Source organism: Anguilla rostrata, chromosome 3 (assembly GCF_018555375.3).
Source record: "Anguilla rostrata isolate EN2019 chromosome 3, ASM1855537v3, whole genome shotgun sequence".
Taxonomy (NCBI): Eukaryota; Metazoa; Chordata; class Actinopteri; order Anguilliformes; family Anguillidae; genus Anguilla; species Anguilla rostrata.
In genome coordinates this window covers 57,339,636-57,366,724 of record NC_057935.1, presented here as the reverse complement: position 1 = coordinate 57,366,724, position 27,089 = coordinate 57,339,636, and the positions used below count along the sequence as shown (strand labels likewise).

General features: G+C 50.0%; 1 protein-coding gene across 5 annotated transcripts in view; it reads right to left on the bottom strand.

Annotated features, from left to right (window-relative positions):
- Positions 1 to 27,089, bottom strand: part of LOC135251286 (CUGBP Elav-like family member 5) — a 107,527-nt gene that overhangs the window by 46,813 nt on the left and 33,625 nt on the right. The gene's annotated exons all lie outside the window — the stretch shown is intronic.

Below are 27,089 nucleotides of genomic sequence, written 5' to 3'. Positions count from 1 at the left end.
AGAGGGAGAGAGAGAGAGAGAGAGAGAGAGAGCGGAGGAGGAGGAGGAGGAGGAGGAGGAGGAGGAACGAAGTGACAGTGGCGAGCTGCCGGGCTGGACACCGCTAAATGGGGAAACGCGGTAATTTGGAATTAATTCGGTTGCTCGGTGACGACCCGCCCCGCCTTGCCTTGCCCGTCCGTCCGTCCGTCCCGCGGAATAAATGAGGTCAGTGGCTCGTGATCGACAACTTTTCATTTATATGCAAATGACGATGTCGCGCTATCGCCACGACAACTGCCACTTACTGCTCCCGCCTGCTCGCGTGCTGGCCTGCCTCTCCCTGCCTCTCCTTCCCCCCCAAACCCCCCCTCTCTCTGGGGCCCACTACAAACTCAAGTGCCAGGCTGCGGCCTACTCAGCTACTCCGCTCACTTTCCCATTTTGACCGAGACAATAGGATCGCTTATCCTTTTTTTTGACAGAAACCAATTTGACAGAATCCTGATTTTTTTTTTTTGTAGTCATACACACGGTGAAGTACACGCCTGACAAAACAAAACTACAAAACAACAATTAGATATGATACCGCATGAGGAGTGTGCAGAAAGTTTAAAATGGAAATTTTTTAATTGTGCTCATTCATACTTGCGAATTTCAAGTGTACAATCTAAAATCTAGCACTGCCCACTCTGTACTGTGTAGCTGTTTTCTGCAAAGAATGAAAGTCAACCATCCCTGCCATAATAATTGTGCTGTAAAAATTTTTTAAAAACTTGATTTCTTTTTCAAGTAAAGAAAAGTCAGTGTTATGTGCTCGATCACACCCTGCCCCCATCAATAAATCATGTGGGTGGAAAACATAATTCAGCATTTTGGGCCCAAAATATTTGTTTTTTAAGTTTTGTAAATAATAAATGAATACATCTGCCACAGAGCCAGGGTCCCAGCCAAGTACGGGGAGGGATCTTTTAATGCTAAATACGCAGGCTGTCTGAGTGATGGGCGCTGTGAGAATGCTAAACATTCCCTTTAATGCAGTAAAAAAAAAAAAAAAAGTCATTTTCTCTGTCTCTCACCATCTTCTTTCCCCCCTCCCTGAGTAAAATGCGTCTTTTTCTTTTTATAATTACTGTAAAGCAGCGGAGGTGAAGTGAGCTTCTCGGCTACCCCTGTTCACTCGCCTGTTCAAAATGCATATTAATTTACTTCCAAATTCATTAAGAGGGAAATAACAGGCTAATATTTTCTTTTGATTATTTCATTTCCGGACACTAGGTCTGAAGGTCAGACATGGGTCTAGCACCACAAGGTCACTTCTGATTGGCTTCCCACTAAACAGATGTGCTTATGATTGGGTAAAATGTAAATCACCATGCTGCTTATGAAAAAAAAACCCATTGTTTTCTTTGATCCTTTGTGTAAAATATAGAACTATTGACTCTTAAGAGTGTAAGTTTTTTTTGGAATGTTTTTTTTTCTAATTCAGTGTTCTAGAACTCCATTGCTTTCAATCACCAGTAGTGATTGAATGTTCATTTAAGACTACATATTTGTGATCTTACACCTTAAAGGGTTAATATGTTTTTTTTTTTTAAATAACGATTTTGCACAGGGTCTTAAATGAACTGGGTCTGTAACCAGAAGTCTGCAGGCTGAGCTTCTCCCAGGTGAGCTACTTCCTGTCTTCCCTTGAACAAGGCACTTAACCCAAATCACTTACACATCACAGAAAATACACAGCTCTATGAATAAACAAAATGTGTAAAAAAATAAATAAATAAAAATGTAAAAAAAAACTGTCAGCTTTGCAAAGCACTCTGCATACTGCTAGGTTGCATCTGCTGAGTGAATTTTAGAAAGTGTAAATAATCTCTTTCTCCTTCATATTTACCATTAACAGTCTCTCTGCCTTTTCGTATCTCTCATAGCGTCCCACACTCTCAGCCCCCACTTCCTCCTCCACGTTCAAACCCGAGTTTTATCTGGACGTAAACTACCTGCAAACAACCCCGGGGGGGCGCGGGGGGGCATGCTGATGGACCACCGCTGAGAGGCTCAAACTGGGGGGGAACGTTCCTGAGCGCCCCCCTAGCCAGACGGTTGTGCCTTTCCATCTACGAATTAAAAATGAAATACAGCCCCGGGCGTGCTGAGCTCTCCACCAATCATGTTGACCTCCCCCCCGCCGCCCCCCGCCCCCCGCCCCCAGAGCGGTCGCCTGAGGTACATCCCTCTCTCGGGAGGTGTAAACGATTCGGACGTTTGCCCTTCTCTGTACCTCAAGGGGGGCGATGGGGTGGGGGGAGGGGGGGTTCTGTAAGCATTCGGGGGTACAAGAGTGTCACTTCCTGGATGGATCTCTGTCCTCCAGTCCGTGTTCGAGATTTGGGAGGGTTCCGGGTTTTACTCTGTGCACTTATCCAGCTAACTCTGTTACCCTGCTTTATGAAACAAGGGCCCGGGTGCTAGGAAATGAATGGAACAACCTGTGTGAGGGGGAGGGGGAGGGGGAGGGGGGCACGGAGATGGCAGAGAGAGAGAGAGAGAGGATGAGACAAAGAGAGAGAGAGAGTTAGAGCGAGAGAGAAGGGGGGGGGGGCGATTGCAACGTGAAATATATCCTCACATCGACCTCCGAGTCAGAGGCCTGCTTGGATTTCTGTATGTGGAAGATAAGTGGCTATGATAAAGCAGGTTAGCATTGATTAATCCATGAAAACTCTGGACGGCGAAGTGGAAATTAATGAGTAGCATTTTCCATTTTCTCCACACTCTCTCACGTCCCCCGTTCGTTTGATTAGAGGGACTTGGCAACGACCCCGTGGTTAGCAACATGTTATTTTGGAGGAGGAAGGGCGATCGATGGGGTAAGAATTTGTTACTGTGAAGGATCCGCGATCCAATTGGAAACTAACGGTCCTGCTGGACGTCCCCTGGTGTCGATAGTGGCGAGAAATGGTCAGCACTCAACACTGGAGATTCCCGATGTTAAGCTGTATTACAGCTCAACACTGGGATTCCTGATGGTAACCTGCATTACAGCTCAACACTGGGATTCCTGATGGTAACCTGCATTACAGCTCAACACTGGGATTCTTGATATAAGGCTCCGTAATTCCATAATTCGAACCCTGCTGCTGCGAAATACTCGTTGTCGTGGCGACCGAAGAGCGGGAAAATTGGAGGCGTGCCTTGGAGCTCCTTTGACGAGGCGGGTTGCCGGGACGACGCCGCCGCCGTCGTTGTTGTGGTCACCGCGGTTAACGCGCGCCGTTCGCTGCGGACTCGATTTCCCTCCGATCGATCGGCAGCATCGCAGCGGGGGCTAGTCGGAGGCTAAGCCTCGCCTCCGCCCGCAGAAAGGACTGCTGGGTAATATCTTCGCCCGTTAACGAGGCGACGCTAAATGAACGAGGGTATTTTATGCCCGCGCTTTTGTCGGTTTAGCGGCTGTTAGGCCGAGCAGAGCTCTAGCGAAGTACGGGGGGCGCTCTGAGCGACGAGGTCACAGCCGGGGGACGCTCTGAGCTGCCGTTTCTCCCATTTCGGCTCAGAGCGGGGCGCATTTTCCGCTCTTCGGTTTGAGCCCCTGTTAAAAAAAAAAGACCCACTTTTGGCTTGGATATCATGTCACACGGCCCGGAGTGCGGGGCCGGCGGGAGGACCACCGCGGAACACTGACCCAGAGTGCGGGGACGGAGGAATGCTGAATATTCCGTTCTCTCGGATCCTTCGGAAACGCCGTCTTTGTATCTGACGCCGTAACCACGGCAACGGGCCTTTGAGTTCCCAGCGGCGCGGTTGGGGCCGGGCGCTCGGCGCCGTGCGGGTCTGTGACAGCGCCGCGGCCCATTGTGTTCGGCTGAAGCGGGGGGGGGTTGCGGCAGGCAGGCGGGGGGGGGGAGGAGGTTTAAAAAGCGTCCACGCAGAAGGCGGCGTCGGCTCGAGCGCGTCCGTCAGTTTCAAGACAAGCTTGACAGAAACGCCAACCCAGAAACTCCCCCCATTCACTGTCCATCCCGCTGCCTGTCAGCACTCGCCTCCCTTACCGAACGAGTTACCAGCACGTGACACTGCTCCCTTAGTTACGTGTGCATGTGACACTCCTCCCTTAGTTACGAGCACATGACACTCCTCTCTGCTTAGTTACGAGCACATGACACTTCTCCCTTAGTTACGAGCACGTGACACTGCTCCCTTAGTTACGAGCACGTGACACTCCTCTCTGCTTAGTTACGAGCATGTGACACTGCTCCCTGCTTAGTTACGAGCACGTGACACTGCTCCCTTAGTTACGAGCACGTGACACTCCTCTCTGCTTAGTTACGAGCACATGACACTTCTCCCTTAGTTACGAGCACACGTGACACTCCTCTCTGCTTAGTTACGAGCACGTGACACTGCTCCCTGCTTAGTTACGAGCACGTGACACTGCTCCCTGCTTAGTTACGAGCACGTGACACTGCTCCCTGCTTAGTTACGAGCAGGTGACACTGCTCCCTGCTTAGTTACAGGTGCACCATAAACGCACCGTAACTGATGGCGTTTACGGAATATTAAAAGTAATTTTACCGCCGGTTTCGTTTTGATGCCGTGTTTGTTTTTAATTTTTTAATTTGGTGTTATTGCGCTGACTCCTCACGGGGCAGCCGTGACCAGGCTCTCCACCGGAACATGGAAAGGTTGGGGCTCAAACCTCCAGCACCACTTCGCCATCTTTGAAAAGCAAACCTGTTTTTTTCGTCCATACTAAACTGAACTAATCCACAAACACCCTCCTACGCGAACATACACGCGCATCCATGCACACAGGCGCCTACACACACACGCGAACACGTGTGTGCACACCCACCCATGCGTGCTCGAACACGCCCACGCAGGGCTCTACGCAAGCCAATGCGGGGACCAGCATTGGCTTGCGTAGACCCCATGGTCTGGTATCTGTTAAGGCTCTGTTCCATTGTGTGGATGGGCCCCATGGTCTGGTTTCTGTTAAGGCTCTGTTCCAGTGTGTGGATGGGCCCCCTGGTCTGGTATCTGTTAAGGCTGAAGATGCCTTCAGTACTTCTTGTTATAATGTAAATTATATTCAGAAATCTGGCTGGCTTTAATACGCTGGCATGAATAGGGCTCAATGCTCCCATCTGAGATGGTAACCGGGGGATACGCTGTGTGTTTATTTCAGAACAAGCGCCTTCACCAACATATAGTGTCTGATGGGGATTAGGCCACATGGCGAATATCTAAGTAGTACGGAGTGTGTGAGGAGTTAGTCACACATGACAGGATATGACTAATTCAGCGTGTGCGTACATGACGCACTGGACTTGACTGTGAGTCTCTTCACTGTTAATGTTCATGTTTTTGTACAGGGGTCAGGGGTCATAGGTCAGGGGTGGTGTCCCCTTGCGTGGGACTGTTAAAGAGAGGGAGGGAGACGTCCCAAAGCCCAGAGCACAGTTCTGACTCACTGCGCCCACCCACACAGGAGGGGGAGGGGGGGGCGGGGGGGGCAGGGGCTGTGTGTGTGGGAGGAGTTTAAATGTGTTGTATCGTGCCAGCATGCCGTCAGTTTATCTGTTATTGCTTCCACACACACATGCACACATGCGTACACGCACACACACACATATGCGTACGCACATACACACACACACATACACGCACACGTGTACATACATGCACACACACACACACACACATACAGATTTGTGTTTGCTTCCCACTCCATGCCCTAAAAGAGAGAGAGGTGGACAGAGAGGCAGCGAAAGAAGAGAGAGGGAGAAAAGGACAGAAAGAGAAGCAGAGACAGGAAGATGAATACCGAAATGGAGAGAGAGAGAGAGAGAGGCAGAGAGAGAGAGGGAGGGAGAGAGAGAGGGAGGAAGAGAGATAGAGGGAGAGAGAGAGGGAGGAAGAGAGAGATGGAGGGAGGGAGAGAGAGAGGCAGAGAGAGGGAGAGAGAGAGGGAGGCAGAGATATAGAGGCAGAGAGAGAGAGGCAGAGAGATAGAGGGAGAGAGAGAGGGAGAAAGAGATATAGAGGGAGAGAGAGGGGGAGGCAGAGAAATAGAGGGAGAGGGAGGGAGAGAGGCAGAAGAGTGAGAGAGATAGAGGGAGAGAGAGAGGGAGGAAGATAGAGATAGAGGGAGGGAGAGAGAGAGAGGGAGAGAGGGAGGCAGAGAGAGAGGGAGAGATATAGCTGGAGAGAGAGAGAGAGGCAGAGAGATAGAGGGAGAGAGAGAGAGGCAGAGAGAGAGGGAGAGAGAGAGAGGCAGAGAGCAGAGAGATAGAGGGAGAGAGAGAGGCAGAGAAATAGAGGGAGAGAGAGAGGGAGGCAGAGAGATAGAGGGGGAGAGAGAGAGGCAGAGAGATAGAGGGGGAGAGAGAGGGAGGCAGAGAGATAGAGGGAGAGAGAGAGGGAGGCAGAGAGATAGAGGGAGAGAGAGAGGCAGAAGAGTGAGAGCGTACTGTGCGATTAGGGTGCGATTAGGGGGCTGGTGATTCGTCACGTCCCTCGGGACAGGGGGCAGACGGCTGGGCCAAGGTCCTAGAGGGAGAGTGGGGTTCTGCTGATTTAGGGCCGTCCTGTGGCCGTTAGGTATCCCCCCCCCCCCCGCGCCGGTCCCTGTCCCGCCGCCAACATCAGCACCACCTGCTGCCCCCGCCCAGGGGTACGGCCCGGGATTAAATTTAACTGGAGCACCTCTCGTCCTTCACGGGTCGCCCGGCAATCCAAAAATCCACCACCACACATCACCTCCATCATCATCACCATCATCATCACCTCCACCTTCATCATGAGCACCACAATCATCATCACCATCATCATCATCACCTCCACCATCATCATGAGCACCACCATCATCACCATCACCTCCACCTTCATCATGAGCACCTCCATCATCATCACCATCATCATCATCACCTCCACCTTCATCATGAGCACCACCATCATCATCACCATCACCTCCACCTTCATCATGAGCACCTCCATCATCATCACCATCATCATCATCACCTCCACCTTCATCATGAGCACCACCATCATCATCATCATCACCATCACCTCCACCTCATCATGAGCACCACCACCATCATCATTTCTCCCATCACCACCACCACCACCATCTTCACCATCATCATCCTCACTGTTAGCGGCAAACAGGAGGAAGGCTATAACGGCTAATCTGTCCTTCCACGTCCGTCACCTCCTCCTTTCCACACCTCCTCCCCCTTTCCACACCTCCTCCCCCTTTCTGAAGTCGGAATATGGGCGTCTTTATTCATGACTTTTTTTTTTCAAGTGGCAATTAATACTGAATAATACATGAGCTGCAGCTGTGCCTGTATGGAGAAGGGCTTGTAATCAGGTGCTAAAGAGGAGGAGAGCGTATTAATGCTCCCATTAATCAGCCCGACCGGGATCTCCGGGGACAGCCGGTAAACCGGGGGATCCGGGTTCTATTGGGAACTTTACAGTAACGAAAAAAAAACTTGCACCTCTTGCATTTCCCCACTCCTCTGTGTCCGTGGAGGAAAGATCAGGGAGTAAAGAGATTTTAGGAGGTTTTCGTTTCACGTTTCTCCTCAGCACGTGAAGCTGAATGGGCTTCTCTCTCCCCCCCGCCCCCCCCCCCCCCCCTCTTTTTTCCGTCTCTCCAGCCGCTCCATCGCTGCTCCAGGTAAAATCCCTGAGCCGTCACCTGTTCAGCGATTTTTGACTTCTGGAGAAACAGTGTCTTGCGGACAAGTTAAATTCTGTAGTACTGTATTCAGAAAACGCCTGGTCAAGCAAGAACTTGTTGTTGTCTAGTTTAGTTGGTGTCTCCAGCAAGCACAGGTCCAGATTCTACAGATTCAGGTTTGACGTAAAAAAAATAAATTGGAGGTTATTAGTTTTTTTCACAAGCACAGTTTTGCAAGTTTATTTTTGGTGACTGCCGAACTTGCCTGCCAAATTGCTTTGGTGTAACGCACTGTAAAGATCAATATTGTGCGTCAATCCAAGCTTTGAGTTGCAAATAAATTCAAGCGTTACTTTTTTCTTCTTCACTAAAGTTTGGCGAGTTAATTTTAGCTGAGCAACAAGAGAAAAAAAAAAACGTAATGCATGCATTTATTTGTAAATCGCACTCAAGGACAAGAGGTCATTGAACATTCCGGAAGGCAGGAATGAGGGTGGAGTTTGTCCAGGGACTGGATCTGGAATTGTGCTCTCTGTGGGCTTGTCACTGGTGACGGAGAGAAGGGTATCACACCAACCATATGAGCCGTTGAGAAAATGCATAAGAACGTGAGGCGTAAAAACAGACGTTCGGAAACAGAACTGTGTCACGCTCCCCGTTCTGCACCTTGTCCCGCTATACGCCATCTTCGATCGAAACCGACATTACAGGTGGGCAGGTAGTACTCTTTGTGGTTTTGCCTGTCTTGGGCAAGTTCCCCATGGTGAAACCTACCGTTATTTCACCAGGCAGCTCAGCACAGATCGAGTCCTCACTCACTGTGACTGCATGAAGCTGACTAACTGCATAAGCTTGATTTGAAAGGTTAAAATGGAGACGTCCACAAAACCAAGGAAAGCTGGGACTACCAGGGCGAGGTGTGGCCTGTCCGTTTTCTGGTGCAGAGCCAAGGGTAGCGTGTGATTGGCCAGGGATCCTAACCCATTGTGACATCAGTCACTTTGCCGTCCCTTGGGCCAATGGGGCTTGTCCAGGGTCCAGATCCGTGACAGTTGGATCTATAAGTGTCAAAGCTAGGCCCATCCTTCCTCACCTTGCTCTGGTCCCAGACAGCCATCAGGTGCCTAATTGCTCTAATCTGCTTGATTAGCTAAACCCTCTCTCTCTCTCTCTCCCTCCCTCCCTCTCTCTCTCTCTGTCTCTCTCCCTCCCTCCCTCTCTCTCTCTCTCTCCCTGGGCCCAAGCCCAATGTGCCATGTTCGCTCACCATCAATTCATTCTGCATTTTGACACGTAATATGTGCTGTGTGTGCGCACGTGTGTGTGTGTGTGTGTGTGTGTGTGCACACGTGTATGCGCACGTGTGTGTGTGTGTGTGCACACGTGTATGCGCACGTGTGTGGGTGAGTACAGGTTTCAAACAATGAACAGGCTGAACTCTTGCCCTCGGTAGTAATGTTTAGATTTAATATATTAAATCTTTATTGAAAACACTGAATTTTCAGTGTTATTGTCTGGGGGGGGGGGTTAATTTATTAATCAATTTATTTGTATGTGGTAGGTAGTTTACGTGTGTATATGGGATATGGTTTACAATGTCAAAAGTCTCTTTCCGTCTCTTTACCTCTTTCTCTCTCCCTCTCTTCCTCTCACCCCCCTTTCTCCCTCTCTCTCCCTCCATCTCATCTCTCCTCTCTCTGCCTGCGACTGGAGGGAGAGGATAGTAAAGGACGAGCAGGTTCGTGGGAAGAAATGAGGCTGTGGAGTGTTAAACCGAACAATAAAGCAGCAACATCAGTTTTTTCTTTTTGAAAATTCCTTTTAAATCGTTCAGCATGTCACCTGACAGCTAGAGTGTTGGTTTCTGAACTGATTGTCAGCCTCAATAAAGACAGAGGTCTCCTAGGCCAGCTGTCTTGCATCTCTCTCTCTCTCTCTTTCTCTTTCTCTCTCTCTCTCTCTCTCTGTTCTGTTCAGCCTTCCTCAGCCCTTCTTTTGGTGCACATCATTCTTTTATTTAATTCCTTTTCTCCTTTCCTTGCTTTTTTTTTTAGGGGGGGGGGGTTGTTAGGGGAGGGGTACCAGGTACACCCTGGCCAACAATGAGATTTCATTGGCCAGAGTGACCCTGTCTCTCTGCTCAGCAGTGACCCCTGCTGGTCAGTCAGGTATTGCGGCTCATACTCCTTTGACTCGCGTCTGTCTGAGTTCGGCTCACGCTCAGCGGTGTGAGCTCTGCACCCCGACAGCATGCATGATGGGGACGATCGCGTGCGCGTAGTTATTTCTCCTTACTTTCAAATCATCGATGGTCCGTTACTTAATCAATTTATGTCTCCAGGGAACAAAAACACAAAATTAAAAAAAGAAACGTTATTAAACTGTTACGCTATTAAATTCATATGGCTTTGCGTCCATTTAGCGACACGGCAAAGCCGGCTTTAATGAGTTGGAGGAATGTGAAAAGGCGGCGTGGTGATAAAGCACAGCAGCGGCTGCCGGGTTTACAAAGGTAATTGTTACTGAATGATAACCTGTGCTGGTGTATCGCACACTTTCATATAATAAATGAGATTAATATATGATAATTACAGTAGTGCACCGTAGCCCTGCGCAGAGTCTTAGATTTATCAACGCAATTACCGCGGGCTTCTTAGCTTCCAGAGGTGGGAATTGGGAACTGGGCCTTTACTGAGGCAATTTACTGGGGAATAATAAAAAATAAATAATTAAATAAATAAAACAAAATTACAAATATGTCTGTGTGTGTGTGTGAGAGAGATAGAGAGAATGTATGTGTGTGTGGGTGTGTGAGAGTGAAGGGTGGAGGTGGGGGGAGGGGGTTTGGGGTGAGGTTGGGGGTTGGGTTGGGTTGGGAGGAGCTGTGGGTTGGGGTGGTGGTTGGAGGGGGTTGTGGGTTTGGGGTGAATGTGGGGGGGGCAGGCAGTAGGATCACTGGTAGTGCGGGTTTGGGGTGATTGTGGGGGCAGGCAGTAGTATCACTGGTAGTGCGGGTTTGGGGTGATTGTGGGGGCGGGCAGTAGTATCACTGGTAGTGCAGGTTTGGGGTGAATGTGGAGGGGGGGGGGCACGCAGTAGTATCACTGGTAGTGTGGGTTTGAAAGGAAACTGCGTGGCACTGTGCAGCGTCTCAGTGCAGTTTATCTTCTCAATGAGCAGTCCCTGAAGGGCCGGGTAGTTAACAGCTTTTATTAATAGAAAGACTTGCAGGCGGTCAGCAGGAGAAAAAAGTAAAAGGGTGGACGAGGGAGGGGGGGGAAAGGGGGACGAGGAGCACGAACCTGCGTATTGATTACCAGGAGAGAGAGCAGGGAGGTGGCCGAGCCCCCGAGAGTCAGTGAAACGTTTTAATTGGCCGGTGTTGGTGATTAGGCCAGCATTAGACACCCTGGGCATCACTATGTCAACAGGGCCCTCCATGCCTGCCCCCACCCCCCACCCCCTCAACAAGGGGGCAGGAAAGGGTTCACAGGCCGTGTGGCTTCTCCTGACCTTTCGGTAAAATCGATCTTGCGGGGACGCGGAGCAGAGCGGGGGGAGGGCGCGGTGCCGGGCCGGGCGAGTCCTCGTAAAGGCCACTAAACGACCGGCGGAACGGGACCACGAGGGCTCAGACAGAGACAGTTCATCACCGGCGAGATACCGCGTCCCTTCCTCTGTCTGGCTGAGGGGAGATCCTGCCTGCGCCAGCTGCCTCCGTGGTTTTCAGGCGCGTGAGGTTTGCACCAGGCTAATGTACAGTAATGTCAGACATCTCCAATTCAAATGGATTTTTGTTTGCATCCTGTTTGTGTAACATTAGCTTCACGAGCTTAGCTATCATGTGTGGTGTATGCAGACTTTATATCGCATGTAAAGCATGTAATAATATGAGCATTTATTTTATTTTGCGGGGCTATGCCATGGTTATCTGCTACTTCTCTAATAATAATAATAATAATAATAATAATAATAATAATAATAATAATAGTAGGACCGTTTCTTACCTGGATTGGACAGAGGACAAGCCAAGGACGGGAACCCCAGCAACATGGAAAAAAAAAAGAATGGTTTTTATTAGTCATGAGCTCCCATAACCATACATCTGCTGGCAGTGACAGTAGCTCCCAGCTCATTCTGTGTGCGTGTGTGTGTGTGTGTGTGGGAGATTTGGTGCATTGATAACAAATTCATTTCACTGCACTGGCGTTGCTAGTTCTTACCAGTGCATGATTTAATTCAGTGCATCGATGGCGGGGTGGGGGTGGGGTGGGGTGGGGGGGGATCTGTATTGTGTATTACTGCATGTCTCTCTGCCTGTTTTACCCGCTAATTTAACTATCCGTGACCGTGACCTGCCCCGCCCAGTTTATCGTTTCCCCTGACAGATCTCTCATCACCATGTGCAGCTACTACACCAGGCCAGCCCGTGGAGGAGGGGCTCCCCCTCCATAGCCAGGTTCCTCCCGAGATCCCTTCCCGTTGGGCGACATAGCTCAGGAGGTAAGAGCGGTTGTCTAGCAGTCGGAGGGTTGCCGGTTCGATCCCCCACCCTGGGGCGTGTCGAAGTGTCACTGAGCAAGGCACCTAACCCCTAACTGCTCCCAACGAGCTGATTGGTACTTTTGCACAGCAGCCTTTCACCGTTGGTGTGTGAGTGTGTGTGTGTGTGTATGTGAATGGGTGAATGAGAGGCATCAATTGTAAAGCGCTTTGGATAAAAGCGCTGTATAAATGCAGTCCATTTACCATTGGGGTGTTTTTTTCTTGCCAAGCAACTGAGTGATTTTCTTCCCAATGGGAAGTTCTTTTTATCTATTTTTTACCTTGGGTTTTGGGGGGTTCAAGCCTGGTTTAAAAAAAAAAAAAATGTTTTTTAACCCAATTTTCTTTTCTGGTTGTACTGAAAAGCGCTATACATGGATTTGAACTGAACTGGTGAGAAAGGCACCACAGGAATCTCACATCTACAGCGTCTCCTTCATAACGGTGTCTCGTTGAGCAAAGGAGACCCAGGGATGGTGCTTGTTTGGCCACCCCGATTCCGATGTCTCTAACCGACACTGCTTGGGCCACTTGCCCAAGATTCTCTGCCACAACAGAATAGTCAACCCCTGCATTCCTTCCCTCCACACTCTTCCAGTTGGTAACAGCGCTTTCACGGGCACCGCCATTACCGCTAATGAGTATTCACAAAGAGGCGCGCCCAAGGGCAGAACACCTACTGCTGGCGTTCGGCCACGCCCCCCTCATGAATATTCATGAGCGGTGTCCGTTTTGGAACCATTGGAACTTCCGGAACTGAGAACGTGGAGTTTGGCCGTCCGATTCGTCCATCGAATCTGCGGACTTCCCTGGCGCTGTCATCTGGATGACCAACAGGACACCTTCCCAGAGTTAATCTTTATATGGGCTGCTTATTTAAAAAAAATGTAACCAAATTTAAGAGTAATTTGAAGTTTTAATTAGATGCGCATGTTTAATGATCTCTGGAAGGTAAACTATTGATTCTTTTTTTTTCTTTTTCTTCCCCCCAGCAGAGTTGCTCCCGGGCACATTAATATTAATGAGGACGTGGATTTATAACACGTGTGTGAGTGCGAGAGAGTGTGTGTGTGTATGAAGTGTGGGTGGTGTGCTGTGTGCGTGTGTGAGTGCGAGAGAGTGTGTGTGTGTATGAGTATGAGTGTAAGTGTGTGTGTATGAGTATGAGTGTAAGTGTGTGTGTGTGTGTGTATAAGTGTGCCGCGGTGGTGGTGGGGTGTGCACTGGGGGGAAGTCACGCTGTGCCGCTCGCGCTGGACTCCCTCCCTAATGAGGGCGAGCCGCCGCTGAGCCGCCATCGGGCCGACGTCCCAGCAGGCCCAGCGTGGCGGTAAAACCGCGGCTCAAAGGGGCCCCACAGGACGGCGATCAAACTGTGTGATGTGAGGCTGGGGAGGGCGGAAGAGCGTGTGGAGCTGCACCCCCCCCCCCCCCCAGAAAAAAAATATGTAGGGCTTGGATCCTGGGTCCATGCACTTTGAATATGAGCCAAGCTTTCTCACAGTTGGTTCAGGGGACTTGGCCTTCCTGACGATCTCTTATTTTTTCTTTTCCTTTTTTTTTAAACTTTATTTTCCACAAGCACTTTGGTGCCAACACCTTAATTTAGAAAATTTAGAAAAATCCCAATGATTTTATCTTTTGTTCTGGTGATCAGTTTATTAAAAATATAACCACTGTTCAAAGGGAAGATTTTTCTCTTGGCACATTTAAAAATGTAAAAACATTAGTTAGCTGACATAATATAATATATACTGTCCTTATATTTACTTTAGAATATGGTGACAATGATGGCTTAGCTAAACCAGTAGCCAGAGAGGCAGCTTACAGACATGTCATTTCAGAACCACGACAAGAACGGACAGCTCTTGTCCTGCCGAACGCAGACTGTTCTGCGTTTCAGCACCACGGTCGAGACGGACAGCTCCCGCCTGTTTGTTACAGATCGCACTGCGTTTCAGCACCGAAAAAAAGTGCGGACAGCTCTCTCGTAATATTACCTCGCGCGAGTTTCGCAGATGCTGTTATTCAGAGTGAATTACAATGTACAATTTTTCATACAATCTGTATGTAAATAGAATTCCGATGTTTTGCAGAAGCAATTCAAGTCAATGACCTCGCTGCAGCACAGGAGGACAGGAGGAGGAAATTGCACCTACAACCTTTGTGTGTGTGTGTGTGTGTGTGTGTGTGTGTGTGTGTGTGTTTCAGCACCACACCCCGTGGACAGCTCCTGTGACAGGCTGAGCCTGTCCAGCACTCACAAAGCAAAGCGTGCTGACAGATTTCTTCCCACTGCCATAGTTAACACTTAAATATGGACATCATAATTTAACCATACAAGCACTTGAATAAATTATGTCAGTGGAAAAAAACACAAAAAAACTTTCAATTTTTAAAAATCTGTAGCTGAATGCACAGGGGTTACAGAATCCTGTTTCGGGATCACCCCTGTCCCGTGGATAACCGTCACCATAATCTGCATAGCACCAAGCCACTAGCACCCACAGATTTTAATCCCTGATAAGATAATGTAAATTTCAGCTGTAGTTGTTGTTGTTTTCCCATGGTCCTTTGCAGGGATGCCTGGACGTCACATCAAATGGGAGGAAGAACACACGCAGGTTTCGTTCTGAGGCTGTGACTACACTACAACTCCGGATTCCTTTCCTTGCTGCGCGCGCATCCGCCATCTAGTGGTGAAACGAAGGTACTGCCTTTCCTTTGGAGGGAGTTCCTGTTTCAGTTCCTGTCTGTCAGCGTGAGCGATTAAAGAATGTTCCCAGGCCCCATGTGCGAGACACCGGGTTCTCCGTCAGCTGTTTCCTGGCAGAGGAGGAGTTAATCGCTGCAGCCAGCAGTTCTAGAAGTGCGATACTGATGGGATTCTCAGTGTAATTATTAAAAAGGCCGCCTATTACAAGACTGCAAGGGAGAGGGAGGGAGTTCTATTTCTGTAAAGAAGGACAGAGAGAGAGCGAGCGAGTGAGTGAGAGAGAGAGAGAGAAATCCCTTTCATGTTAAAATTAGGTCTTTTTGTGCAGAGAGATTTCTGTGCAGCCTAACAGTTTCTCTGTTCTCTGGAGACGTTTGATGGAGCAGTTATGACATGGTGTTAACAAGGGAGAACCAGAAGCTGGTTCTGATTCAGAAGCCCCCCCCCCCCCATCCTGCTAACAAAAATCATTTTTTGAGGAACCCTAAAAAGCCTGACTCGAGCCTGCTGTCAGTGATGATAAACACTTTTTTGTGCAAACAAGGCTTGAGGATGGTTGTGTGGGATGCGGGGATGGGGAGGAGGGGGGAGGGGGGGTGGACAGGAAGTGCATCTGGGTGCTTCTGCATCAGAGTTTGATGTTACGGCCCGGCAGAGTGTACTTCCTGTTTAAGGGAAATGGTGTCAGGCGAAGAGGAAACGCAGGTTGGTCTCTCTGCAGTTAAACATGTGCGCTTGGACAAACCTGGTCCAGTGCTCGACCAACAGCAGTCCTCCTTAAAACGTACTGAATTTTCATTGCGTTTGCGTGTGTGACGTAGTAGCATGTCTAACACACATCCTGGTAGCATGTGTGTGTTAGACATTGAGCACGCCACCTCACAGTACAGATGCAATAAAAATTCATTGTAATTTTCAAGGAGAAATGCTGACCGATGAGCCCCCAGGCCTGGAGGTGAAGCATCACTCAAACAGGCGCTAGCGCCCTCCATGCTAACCGCTCACTGCAGCCCCAGAGCCTGGAGAAGGTTTGGAAGGCGCAGAGCACACACTAAAAGGCACACTGCACACACACAGCACATACACACACGTTCACACCAGATCAGCTGCACACAATGAACACACACATCATACACACTACACACACAATCCATAAGCGCACCCCGTACACACACTACACACATTCACAATCAGAGTGCACACACATGAACACTACACACATGACAATACACACGGAACACATACACCATGACGCACACACACGTGCACACACACACACACATACACACATACAGACGCACACACCCGTGCACACACACACACACACACATACACACGCTCACACACACACACACTTCCTTCTGACACTTTAATCAGGGAACGGTGCATTGCTGGCCTCAGACACAAAGGCAATCACCCCTGTGATAATTTGACCTCCCCTTCAATCAGCTTCCCATGTAATTGCATCAGTCACAGAGACCCATCTCATCTCCTCCCCTTCGCCACAGTCCTCCCCCTCACCCCTACCCCCACCCCGCCCCCCCACCGCCGTCCCGTCCTGCCCAGGAACAGCACCAGTCCCATTCCAGCATCAAACGACAGGACCCAAACCGGCATGCTCGACCTACGCTGACCCACTTAGTGCCCGCCCACCCCCTTCTGCACGTCGCCATGGTATCACAGCCAATCATAAATCAGGAACCGTGAATGAGGAAGTGGCATAACCTCCCAGCTCCATGAATAATTCCATGGCGGGAGACAAAAGATTGATTGCACGGTGCATTTGATCACCATTTTCACGGCGTGAGATCAGAAACATGTGATTAGAATGTTCTCAGCTGAACGTTCTGATGCTGATGTCACAATCACTGCTGGAGAGTGAAAGCGACGGAGTTCTGGAACACCGATTTTTGAATTTTGGAAAAAAAGAACATTCCAAAAAAAAAAAACCTATTCTTTAAAGGGTCAAAGTCACTATTTTTGTTCAGGTTACTACCCTTCAGTGTGCAGAGTAGCAGCAGAAGCAGCAGCAGGAGAGGAAAAGGCTCAGCGCTTATTTCTGGCCTCTGCTGAGCCTTATCCGTGCACAGGAGAGGTGTGGGTGTTCAGCAGGGGCTGCGATGTATGTGTTGTGTAAGTGAAATTGGGCCCTGAATGATTTATGGGTCGGGTTGAAATTTTCATGGGGGAGACACGGGCCACAGGCAGAGGGGATTTATTATATATCACACATGAGGAGCAGGGGCGGGGCCTGCTGGACGACTGACACATCCTGACAGGAAACGAGAGAATTCAAATTTTAACTCGAGTGAAAGAGAGGGAGAGAGAGTAAACAAAAAAAGAAAGGTCTGTTGAAATGGTGGGAGCCACACTCCGACAGGAAACGAGGGCGAGCGTAGAGAGCGAAAAAAAGCGAGAGAGAAATTGAATCTGAATTCGAGAGAAGGTGAAATTAAAAGACGGATTTGCGGAAGAAGGTGGACGCCACATCCTGAAGGGAAATTATAGAGAGCCGGGAGAAGGAGGAGAGAGAGGGAGAACCGGAATTTGACTTTTGAGAGAGACAGCGAATTTCAGAGACCGCAAAATGCAGAGAGACGGAAGCTGAGAAAAAGAGGGAAACGGAAAAATGGAGAAGCCCTGTTGCTGGGAGACGACGGGAAACGCCATGGCGACGTCAGGCAGCCGTGAGGTGCCCCCCCCCCCCCCCCAGCGTGGCGTGCCAACGGCAGAGACCAGACAGGGGGGGATCAATTTAGATGATCTATGAAAAGATATTAGTGATGACATTTATGAATATTTTATGGAACGTAGAAAAATGTCATCATAAATTTTTATACGGAAGAGGAAAGAGGCGGGCGCGCAGGGCAAACAGCATTAATGTTTGAACGCGGCGTCCCGGTCAAATGGATGGGTCACAGCGGAGAGGAGGAAGAGAGAGACTGCGTGAGAGAAAAAGGGATAGAAGAAAGAAAGAGAAGAAAAAAAGGAGGAAAAAGATGCATTATGGAGGAGATCATGAATACATGCCTCCCCTTTGTCGTTCATTCCTCTCCCACCAAACGCCTGTTTTCGACATGCTCGGGCTTAACAGAGGCAGGGTCACATGTGGGATTTGAACCTGCAACCCTCATTGTTTCCGTGTGGCTCAGTCAGAGAGATGCTGGTCAGCTTTTCCTCACGGGCTCTCTTAATCTGGCCGTCTGATCGTTCTACACGTCCCAAACAAACCGTGCCTCAGTGTTCCAGTTCACTTGTCCTTTAATTGCCAACGAGAGTGAAACCCCCGCTGACACGCGATCCGGAGGAATGTACACGTTCCAGGAGAACACCTGGAGCAGGCTTACAGACGTACGATTCCCAACTATCCTGTACGGTCCGGGTATCTCAACTTTGCTCGAAAAACAGTTTTGTTTCTGTTGTTGTTTTCCCCCCCCCCAGTGCATTGAGGGAAGATATGTTTTTTTTTTTCTCTCTCTCTCTCCCCTGAAATTGGAAAGTTTCACGTAGAGCATTTCTTATTTATTTATTTGTTTGTTTATTTATTTCCTGCCCCAGCACCGTTAGTGCTGACTCCTCTCTGATCCGGAGAAAGTGGAGGACTGGCAGGCGGGGTGTAAAGAGAGAGAAAGTGGAGGACTGGCAGGCGGGGTGTAAAGAGAGAGAAAGTGGAGGACTGGCAGGCGGGGTGTAAAGAGAGAGAAAGTGGAGGACTGGCAGGCGGGGTGTAAAGAGAGAGAAAGTGGAGGACTGGCAGGCGGGGTGTAAAGAGAGAGAAAGTGGAGGACTGGCAGGCGGGGTGTAAAGAGAATATCCAGCGGAATCAGGCGGAAGGATGGAGCCGGGGGTGGGAGGTTGGGGGGGGGGGGTGGGAGGTTGTGGGGGGGAGAGATGTTTAGTTTCACGCGGTGATGTTCTGATCCTGTAGCGGACCACATTCGGCGTGGGCCTCGACCCCTCGCCCCCAGGCCCGCGCCTCCCTGACCCGGTCCGGGGCGGCCGCAGGGCCCGCTGGCTTCCTCTGATCCCGTCTTAAAGGTGAACTTCACCTGACCGTGCATTTTTTATGGGAAATCGATCTGTCCACCGAAACGGTGGGGAAAAAAAAAAAACAAACAAACAAACAAAAAAAGAAACACTACAGTTGCAAAGCGTCGATCTTCGAGATGCCTGATACCTGTTCCGGAAGAATCTTACCGAACGTCACGCCCAGGCATAACTGAGGGGAACAGACGTGTTTCGGATGCCTAATTCCATTGTTCTTTTTCTGACCTTCCGAGAGTGGAGAGGTCAACAGTGTGCAATTACTTACAAATTAAGAGCGCGGTTTTCTTTTGAATTCCCCAACCCGTTAAGACCTGAGAATGCAGGTGTGACCCCCTTAATCAGCTGCTTTAAACTGGGCGATTCATTTCAGAGTGAAACGTGAAAACGGGCGGGAAGTGGCCGCAGTTTTCTGGGCCCGGGGATCGGGCACCACTGCTGTGAAGTGATTTTCCAGCCGCAGCTGCTGCTGCTGCAGCCTCTGGCTAAACTGAGGTAGCGCTCCTGCTGTACACTGCATTCTGCCGGGAAGAAGAAACTCTCTCCAGGCTTTCTGAGACTTTAGAAAGGAGAGAAGGGATTATCCTCTCCCCCAGAGGTTCGAGTGAGCTCCAGGGGAGGGGATCCCTGTTGAGTTATGAGATCCCCCCCCCCCCCCCTTTCCACCCCCTCTTTGGGATAATGTGATTGTAAAGGATGCTACGCGGTGAAAAATTCAATCAGATGGGACCGGTGTTAGATTCATGCCTGTGGAATGTGTCTTATTCTTATTTTCATCTAAAACCTAAGGAAACGGCACGGAACCGTCCAGACCCACGGCGCAACTCACTTCCGCAGACACATTTTAGCTGGCACCACCTGCGCATGCGTCCCACAAAACGTCCCTCAAAGGTCGTCCGTGAGTGAGTGAGTGAGTGAGTGAGTGACCACAATTTGCCATGCATAGCCCACAGGGGCAGTTCCTGAGCACCGTGGGAAAAAAGTGAGCTGTTTGATTGGGCGAGCGGCTTGTTTGCGTTTCTGCTATCATGTTAGCGCGGTTTTTACGAGCGGGAAAAGGTTTCTGTTACTGAAGCGTCCGCTTGCTCTGTGATCACTTTTAGCACAGTGTCTGTTACAGTAAATGCTTTTGTTTTTTTTTTGTGTCATGTCTTGATTAATATGAGCAGTTTCAGTCATTAATGAGGGCATACAAGTTCAATGAATTTCAATGCCTTTTTTTTTTTTTGCTTCTTTTCTGCCACCTAGTGGTGATGGAACAACACTGCGGTTTGCTCTGTGGGAGCTGTCCACTCAGCCTATACCAGACATTGAGTAGGCGCAGGTGGGGCTCTACCATTTATGGGGTTGCTTAGTCACAACCAAGAAGAAAATGAAACTGCAATACTGCAGGCAGGCTATTTTGAGGGGAGCTGTTTAGTTACATTAAAGAATGCGAGTCCTGTCGGGGGTGGGGGGTTTGGGGGTTTGGGGGGGGTGGTAAACAGAAGGTTACAGTGTGAGAGGGGTGCAGTTACGCAGCCGATCGATCCGCACACGCCTGCGCGTGGGGTAATTACTGTGATCAGCGGAGAGCGGCGACGTGGGGTAATTGCGCGGGGCGTGCTGGGTTTCGGGAGGTCGTGCGGGGGTGCGGGGGCGCGGGGGCGGGTCTGAGAGGCTGAGAGAGGCTCTGCAGATGTTTCGCGGAGGAAGAGGCCCAAACCGCGGGAGAGGGCTCCCAGCGCCCCCGTCCCGAGCAAGCGTGTGTCCGTAACCAGGTCCAGCGTTCCTCGCCGACCGCGAAACATCCCGCGTTTTTCCGGCTGTCCCTGGCAGCGCCGCACCCTGACTCACCCCAGCTCTCCCCGCTGGCTCATAGCAACCAGGAGCACGAACCAGAGGCCCCCGTCAACACGGTGCGCGGGGCTGAGAGCTCGCATCGTACCCGTTGGACATTAAAAATGCCTATTAAAACAAGACCAGGTCAAAACCTAGTATATGGCTGGACCGAACCGGCCGGCCAATGGTGTAACTTCATCACTCACTCACTCAGTGACAGACATGCGCGGTGTAACTTCATCACTCAGTCACAGACATTCGCGTTTATAGGGCTGGCCCCGCTGTTGCGGTCCAGGCAAAAAAAAGAACATTCACAGCTATGTGAACCTGCTGTACTGTGCTACGTTGCGTCCCCTCAGCCCGTTATCTCCTGCTGCTCAGAGCGAAGGAGCCATTCCAGGGCGGAGGGTTTGAGATGGAGGTTGTGCTGACGTGTGGAGGGTTTGAGATGGAGGCTGTGCTGACGTGCAGAGGGTTTGAGATGGAGGCTGTGCTGACGTGCGGAGGGTTTGAGATGGAGGCTGTGCTGACGTGCAGAGGGTTTGAGATGGAGGTTGTGCTGACATGCAGAGGGTTTGAGATGGAGGTTGTGCTGACGTGCAGAGGGTTTGAGATGGAGGCTGTGCTGACCTGCAGAGGGTTTGAGATGGAGGTTGTGCTGACGTGTGGAGGGTTTGAGATGGAGGTTGTGCTGACCTGCAGAGGGTTTGAGATGGAGGCTGTGCTGACGTGCAGAGGGTTTGAGATGGAGGTTGTGCTGACGTGCAGAGGGTTTGAGATGGAGGTTGTGCTGACGTGGAGGGTTTGAGGTGGAGAGTGTGCTGCGGGGAGGGTTTGAGTGGGGAGGTGTGCTGGACGTGCAGGGGTTTGAGATGGAGGCTGTGCTGACGTGCAGAGGGTTTGAGATGGGAGGCTGTGCTGACGTGCAGGGGTTTGAGATGGGGCTGTGCTGACGTGCAGAGGGTTTGAGATGGAGGCTGTGCTGCGTACAGAGGGTTGAGTGGAGGTTGTGCTGACGTGTGGAGGGTTTGAGATGGAGTTGTGCTGACCTGCAGAGGGTTTGAGATGGAGGCTGTGCTGACGTGCAGAGGGTTTGAGATGGAGGTTGTGCTGACGTGCAGAGGGTTTGAGATGGAGGTTGTGCTGACGTGCAGAGGGTTTGAGATGGAGGTTGTGCTGACGTGTGGAGGGTTTGAGATGGAGGTTGTGCTGACGTGCAGAGGGTTTGAGATGGAGGTTGTGCTGACGTGCAGAGGGTTTGAGATGGAGGCTGTGCTGACCTGCAGAGGGTTTGAGATGGAGGTTGTGCTGACGTGCAGAGGGTTTGAGATGGAGGCTGTGCTGACGTACAGAGGGTTTGAGATGGAGGCTGTGCTGACGTGCAGAGGGTTTGAGGTGGAGGTTGTGCTGACGTGCAGAGGGATGCCGCACACAGCCGCGCTGGGCGGGGTTAAAGGGCTTCACCTGGCCAGAGGAGGCAGCACTCGCCCGCACACAGGTGGGCTTGTCTGAGCTGTCAATCAAATCGAGCTCCTCCATGCATAATGGAAGAGGACCTGTGTGTGTGTGTGTGTGTGAGTGTGTGCGAGTGTGTGCGTGGGGGGTGTGTGTGTGAATGCATCGGGGGAGTTATTTCATATGCTCTGCCTTCTCTGCAGCTCCGACCTTTGACCTCCGGGGGAGGCAAATAAGCAGTTGTTCCACGCACCGTGTCACTCAACAACCGCGATGACCTCGTCGGGAGAAAACGGAAAAGAGCTGGCGAGAGGTGAGGGGAGGGGGCAGGGGGGCGAATAGCATGACCAGAGTGATGCAGGGGAGGAGAGGAGAGGGTGTGTGAGGAGGAGAGGAGAGGAGAGAAGAGAGGAGAGGAGAGGGTGTGTGGGGGAGGAGAGAAGAGGAGAGGAGAGGAGAGGGTGTGTGGGGGGAGAGAGGAGAGGAGAGGAGAGGAGAGGGTGTGTGGGGGGAGAGAGGAGAGGTTGGTGATCAATAGCCTAATGGAATTAGCCTGGCTTTGAAACTAGGTTGCTGAACATATTCACTAATGGCAGACCCACCCGATAGCTAAACCTACAAGACAGTAGATCACCAGGAACAGGGTTGGGCAGCCCTGCTCCAGCTGCTGAATGAGGTGTGGCTTTGTGAGGGTTGGAGTGAAACCCTACAGGACAGTGCATCTCCAGGAACAGGGTTGGGACAGCCCTGATAAAACACGTTTTTCCCCATAAAAAGGTGGGGTTGTAGCGCTACCCTGTGGCTCATCGTTAAAACACTGTGTCAGTGCTGATTGGCCAGCAGCCCCACAGGTTGGCGTACAATTGGCTGTCCCAGCCAAGCGCCTCCTCTCGGGTACGGAGTGTTCATGTGCCCAGTTTTGCTTAGTTCCAGCCTCATGTGGGGGGGGGGTGGTGATGGCCTTAAACTCATTTACATGCAAATAAGGGAGCTTAAGGGGGGGGGGTCATGTGATATGGCTGACACTTGGACTCGTCCCACCATGAGAGGGTCAGGCGGCTAGGTAAAGGGGGTAAAAATCAACCAGGGATCTTTGGAGTACCGTCAGACTAAACTTCCTGTTTGCCAAAGACACAAAATGGTCTCCCTCAAAAAAAAAAAAAAAAAACACAACAAATCCCAGGTCAACATTTACAGCACAAATCAGGCTCAAGAGGCCTGCTTTCTGTTCTTCTCCTCCAATCAGAGAATGCTTTAGACTGGGGTCAGCAGGCGAGTGGAATCTCTGGCCAATCGGTGACATTAATCAATCAACCAATCAATGAATTACCAGGTAGAAAAGAAAACCAGCAGCACTACTGGCCTCGGGGGCCAGATTAGAGAATCTTGGATTTACTGCATCCCAGGATTAAAGGAAACCTCACAATTATCCTCCCGGTAGCTGCAGTGATTTTCTCTTTGAGTAAATGGATCAAAATCAGTGTTGATCAAACCAGCTTACAGGTTCCCCCCTTCTTGGTTGTCTTGAATGATTATTATAAGCACAAAAGGCCTGTTTATCCTAATTGCCTTGCAAATAAACTTGCGAGTCATTACTTTTCCGGCCAATTACATAGCGCCTAATGGCAGTTAATTAGCAGTCATTTCTGTGGAACGAAAAATTAAAGAAAATACATTTGGGGGGTGTGGGGGGGGGGGGGGGTGTGGGGGATGTGTGCGTGTGTGTGTGTGTGTGTGTGCATGCGTGCGTGAGAGAACTTTACACGTATTGTACTCTCATATTTAGACTTATAAATTATTTTTTTGCGGAATAAGAACAGGAAATGAGGTGAGGCGGTATTACTCTTCCAGATTTGCTAGTGGAGTAAAGACCATTTCACTCGTCAAGCAAAAAGTGACTTAAGACAACATTAAGGTTAACGTTTTCTTCTTAAAAAAAACATTTTAAGTCTCAATACAAGATTAAAGCGCTTGTTAAGACTTCTTTTTTCCCTCCATTTTGTTTGTTCTCCTCTCCGGTTCTCCGGAGCTGTGATGTCACTGGCTGGCAGCCTCCCAAATGGGGCTCGAGAGAGAGAGGGGGAGGGGGGGGAGGGGAGGGGGAGGGGGGAGGGGGTGTTCGCGGAAACGTTGTCTGTTTTACCCCAGATAACGCTGCCGTATTAAACACTGTCATCGCGCGTGGCTACAGCGCCCAGACCCGCCGTCCGGCTCCCTGCCAGGGTCGGCTTCCCACAAACCACTGCAACCCGCCCCCACTTCCCCCAAAAAAGTTCTTTTAGATGCTCCTGTTTTTTTGGTGGTGGGGGAGAGCGGTACCTTTTCTTACAGACATGAAAGGTTGAGATACTGGAGCCCGACAGTCCCGTCCAGCGTTTGTTTTTAAAAGCGAGTGACTCGCGGTTAATCTGCACGATGTACCCCCGTTAGCCCGCGCCGCGCAGCCAGGTACTCTGTGTGTGACCCTGAGCGGCCAGGTACTCTGTGTGTGACCCTGAGCGGCCAGGTACTCTGTGTGTGACCCTGAGCGGCCAGGTACTCTGTGTGTGACCCTGAGCGGCCAGGTACTCTGTGTGTGTGACCCTGAGCGGCCAGGTACTCTGTGTGTGCTCTGCATGTGTACCATGTGTACCACGGCTAAAATGCCAAAAGCATTAATATTACAGCACTGCTCTTTCCTTGGGACGTATATGGCCACCTGGATAATCTGAAAAATGGAATGTCATCTTTTTTGCAAAAAAAAGGGCTTTGCAGAATGGCGGGGGGGGGAAAGAAGAAACTCCCTGCCGTCTTAGATATAGGCTTAGCCCAGCGGTAACCAGTCCTGTTCCTGGAGATCTACCATCCTGTAAGTTTTCCACTCCAACCCTAACAAAGCACATCTCATTCAACAGCTAGAGATCTTGTTCAGTTGCTAATCAGCGGAGTCAGGTGTGCCAAACTCAGGCTGAAATGAAAACCTACAGGATGACAGATCTCTCCAAACAGGGTGGGTTACCACTGATTCAGCACCTTTTTGCTGAGTTTTGGGGGCATGGGACAAAACGAGGAGCACACCCCGAAGCAGCCTTCAGGCCAGTGGGGGCTTCAAAATGTCCCTGGTCATGTGACACATGGAGGATGTGTGTGTCACTGCGTTTAGTGATCCACTGGGGTGGGTCTGTATGGCAGCACTTCCATGCATGGCCATTTACAGTGTGAGGTCACAAACGTGTGATTAGAATGTTCTCGGCTGAACATTCTAATGCTGATGTCACAATCACTGCTGGTGATTGAAAGCAATGTGAGCAAAAGTAGGACACTGACTTAGATTTTTTGAATTTTGCCTCTCCCACAGGAGAAACGCAACACGTGATCTCCCCCCCCTCCCCCCCGATGTGGCTCCTGCCCCCCCTCCCCCCCAGACGTGGCACCTGGCTCACATTCGTCGACGCTCTACGGCTCGGGAGCGAAATGGCTCTAGAACAGACCGTTTATCACCATGGAGACGGCACACTCTGCATCCCTTCTCGATGAGGCTCAAGGACTTCTGGAGCAGATGCCTGCTCACCAGACACCCAGGTACTCTTAACGCTGACGGTTCTGTCCCTCCGAACTGTTAAGGCCTAAACCTTACAATCTGATGCGACTTAATTGCAGAAATGCGGGAATGGTCAGACTGTTCGCTGCGTGATCTGGACTGTGTTCTTGGCCATAAATAGCTGTACGAAATGAGTATTGTACCGTATCGAACCTGTGTTTTGTAGTAATGTTCGCTGCGTACCTGTTTGTGCAGTGTCATTTCCTGTGCAGGTGTAGTAATGTTCGCTGCGTACGGTAGCGCTGCTGTTTCAGCTTGCTGAAGCACTAAAGCACTTTACCGGCCTCTGACAGGTTTATTGACCGGAGCCTGAACTTACACCAGATTCTAATGCTCAGCTAGGCAGCGCGACATAAATGGAACAGGTACACACTGAGCTTCCGCCGCCGCCGAGGCTGCGGGTTTGACTCCCAGGTTGGGACACAGCTGGGACCGCTGTACCCTAAAGCAGGATATTTAACCTGAAGTGCTTCAGTAAATATGCAGCTGTATAAATGGATTGTATGTAAAATAAATAAATAAATGTGAGCTGCGTAAGTCCTTCTGGATGAGAGCTTGTGCCACGGGCCAAAATGTAAATGTAAGCAATTTAAAGAATTTATTCCTGTTGGACAGTCCAGTGTGGGCGATCACACGGAGGCCAGCTGAGACAGGTTTCTAGACCTCATGCAAGGGGCAAGGTTTCCATAGATACCCTTAAATCAGGAGATTAACACTTACAATGCACTTTTTCCTTTCTCTCTGTCACTCTTAATCTATCTATCTCTCTTTCTCCCTGTCTATCTCTCTCACTCTATCTCCCTCCCTTACTCTCTCTCTCCCTCTCTCACTTGTTTAAATAAAAGGGAATTTAATTTGTTTTTAAGTATGAGAACTTAGAATAATGCAATTGAATAAGTACACATTGTTTAATCTCCAACTTGTGGAAAGGGCCTGAGGGCTGGGGGAGGGGGGGGGGGGGGGGGGTTGGCTCTGTATTAACTGTGATGCTCAATGCTTTGAATATCAATGCGGTTCTTTAACAATTTTACATTTTATTATTTTGTTGTTATTATTTAGTTCTATTATTAGAAGTAAATGCTGGATTCAATGTTATTGGAAATACATGGCCGACTGATTATTGAAAAAGAGGAATACCTCCATACATTTAATATTTTATTTACAAATGAATGGGGAAAAAAACTGGACCTACTGATCTAAAATGAAATCTAAATCGAAAAAGGAAATCTCTCAATTAAATTCAGTTCAGTTGGCTATAT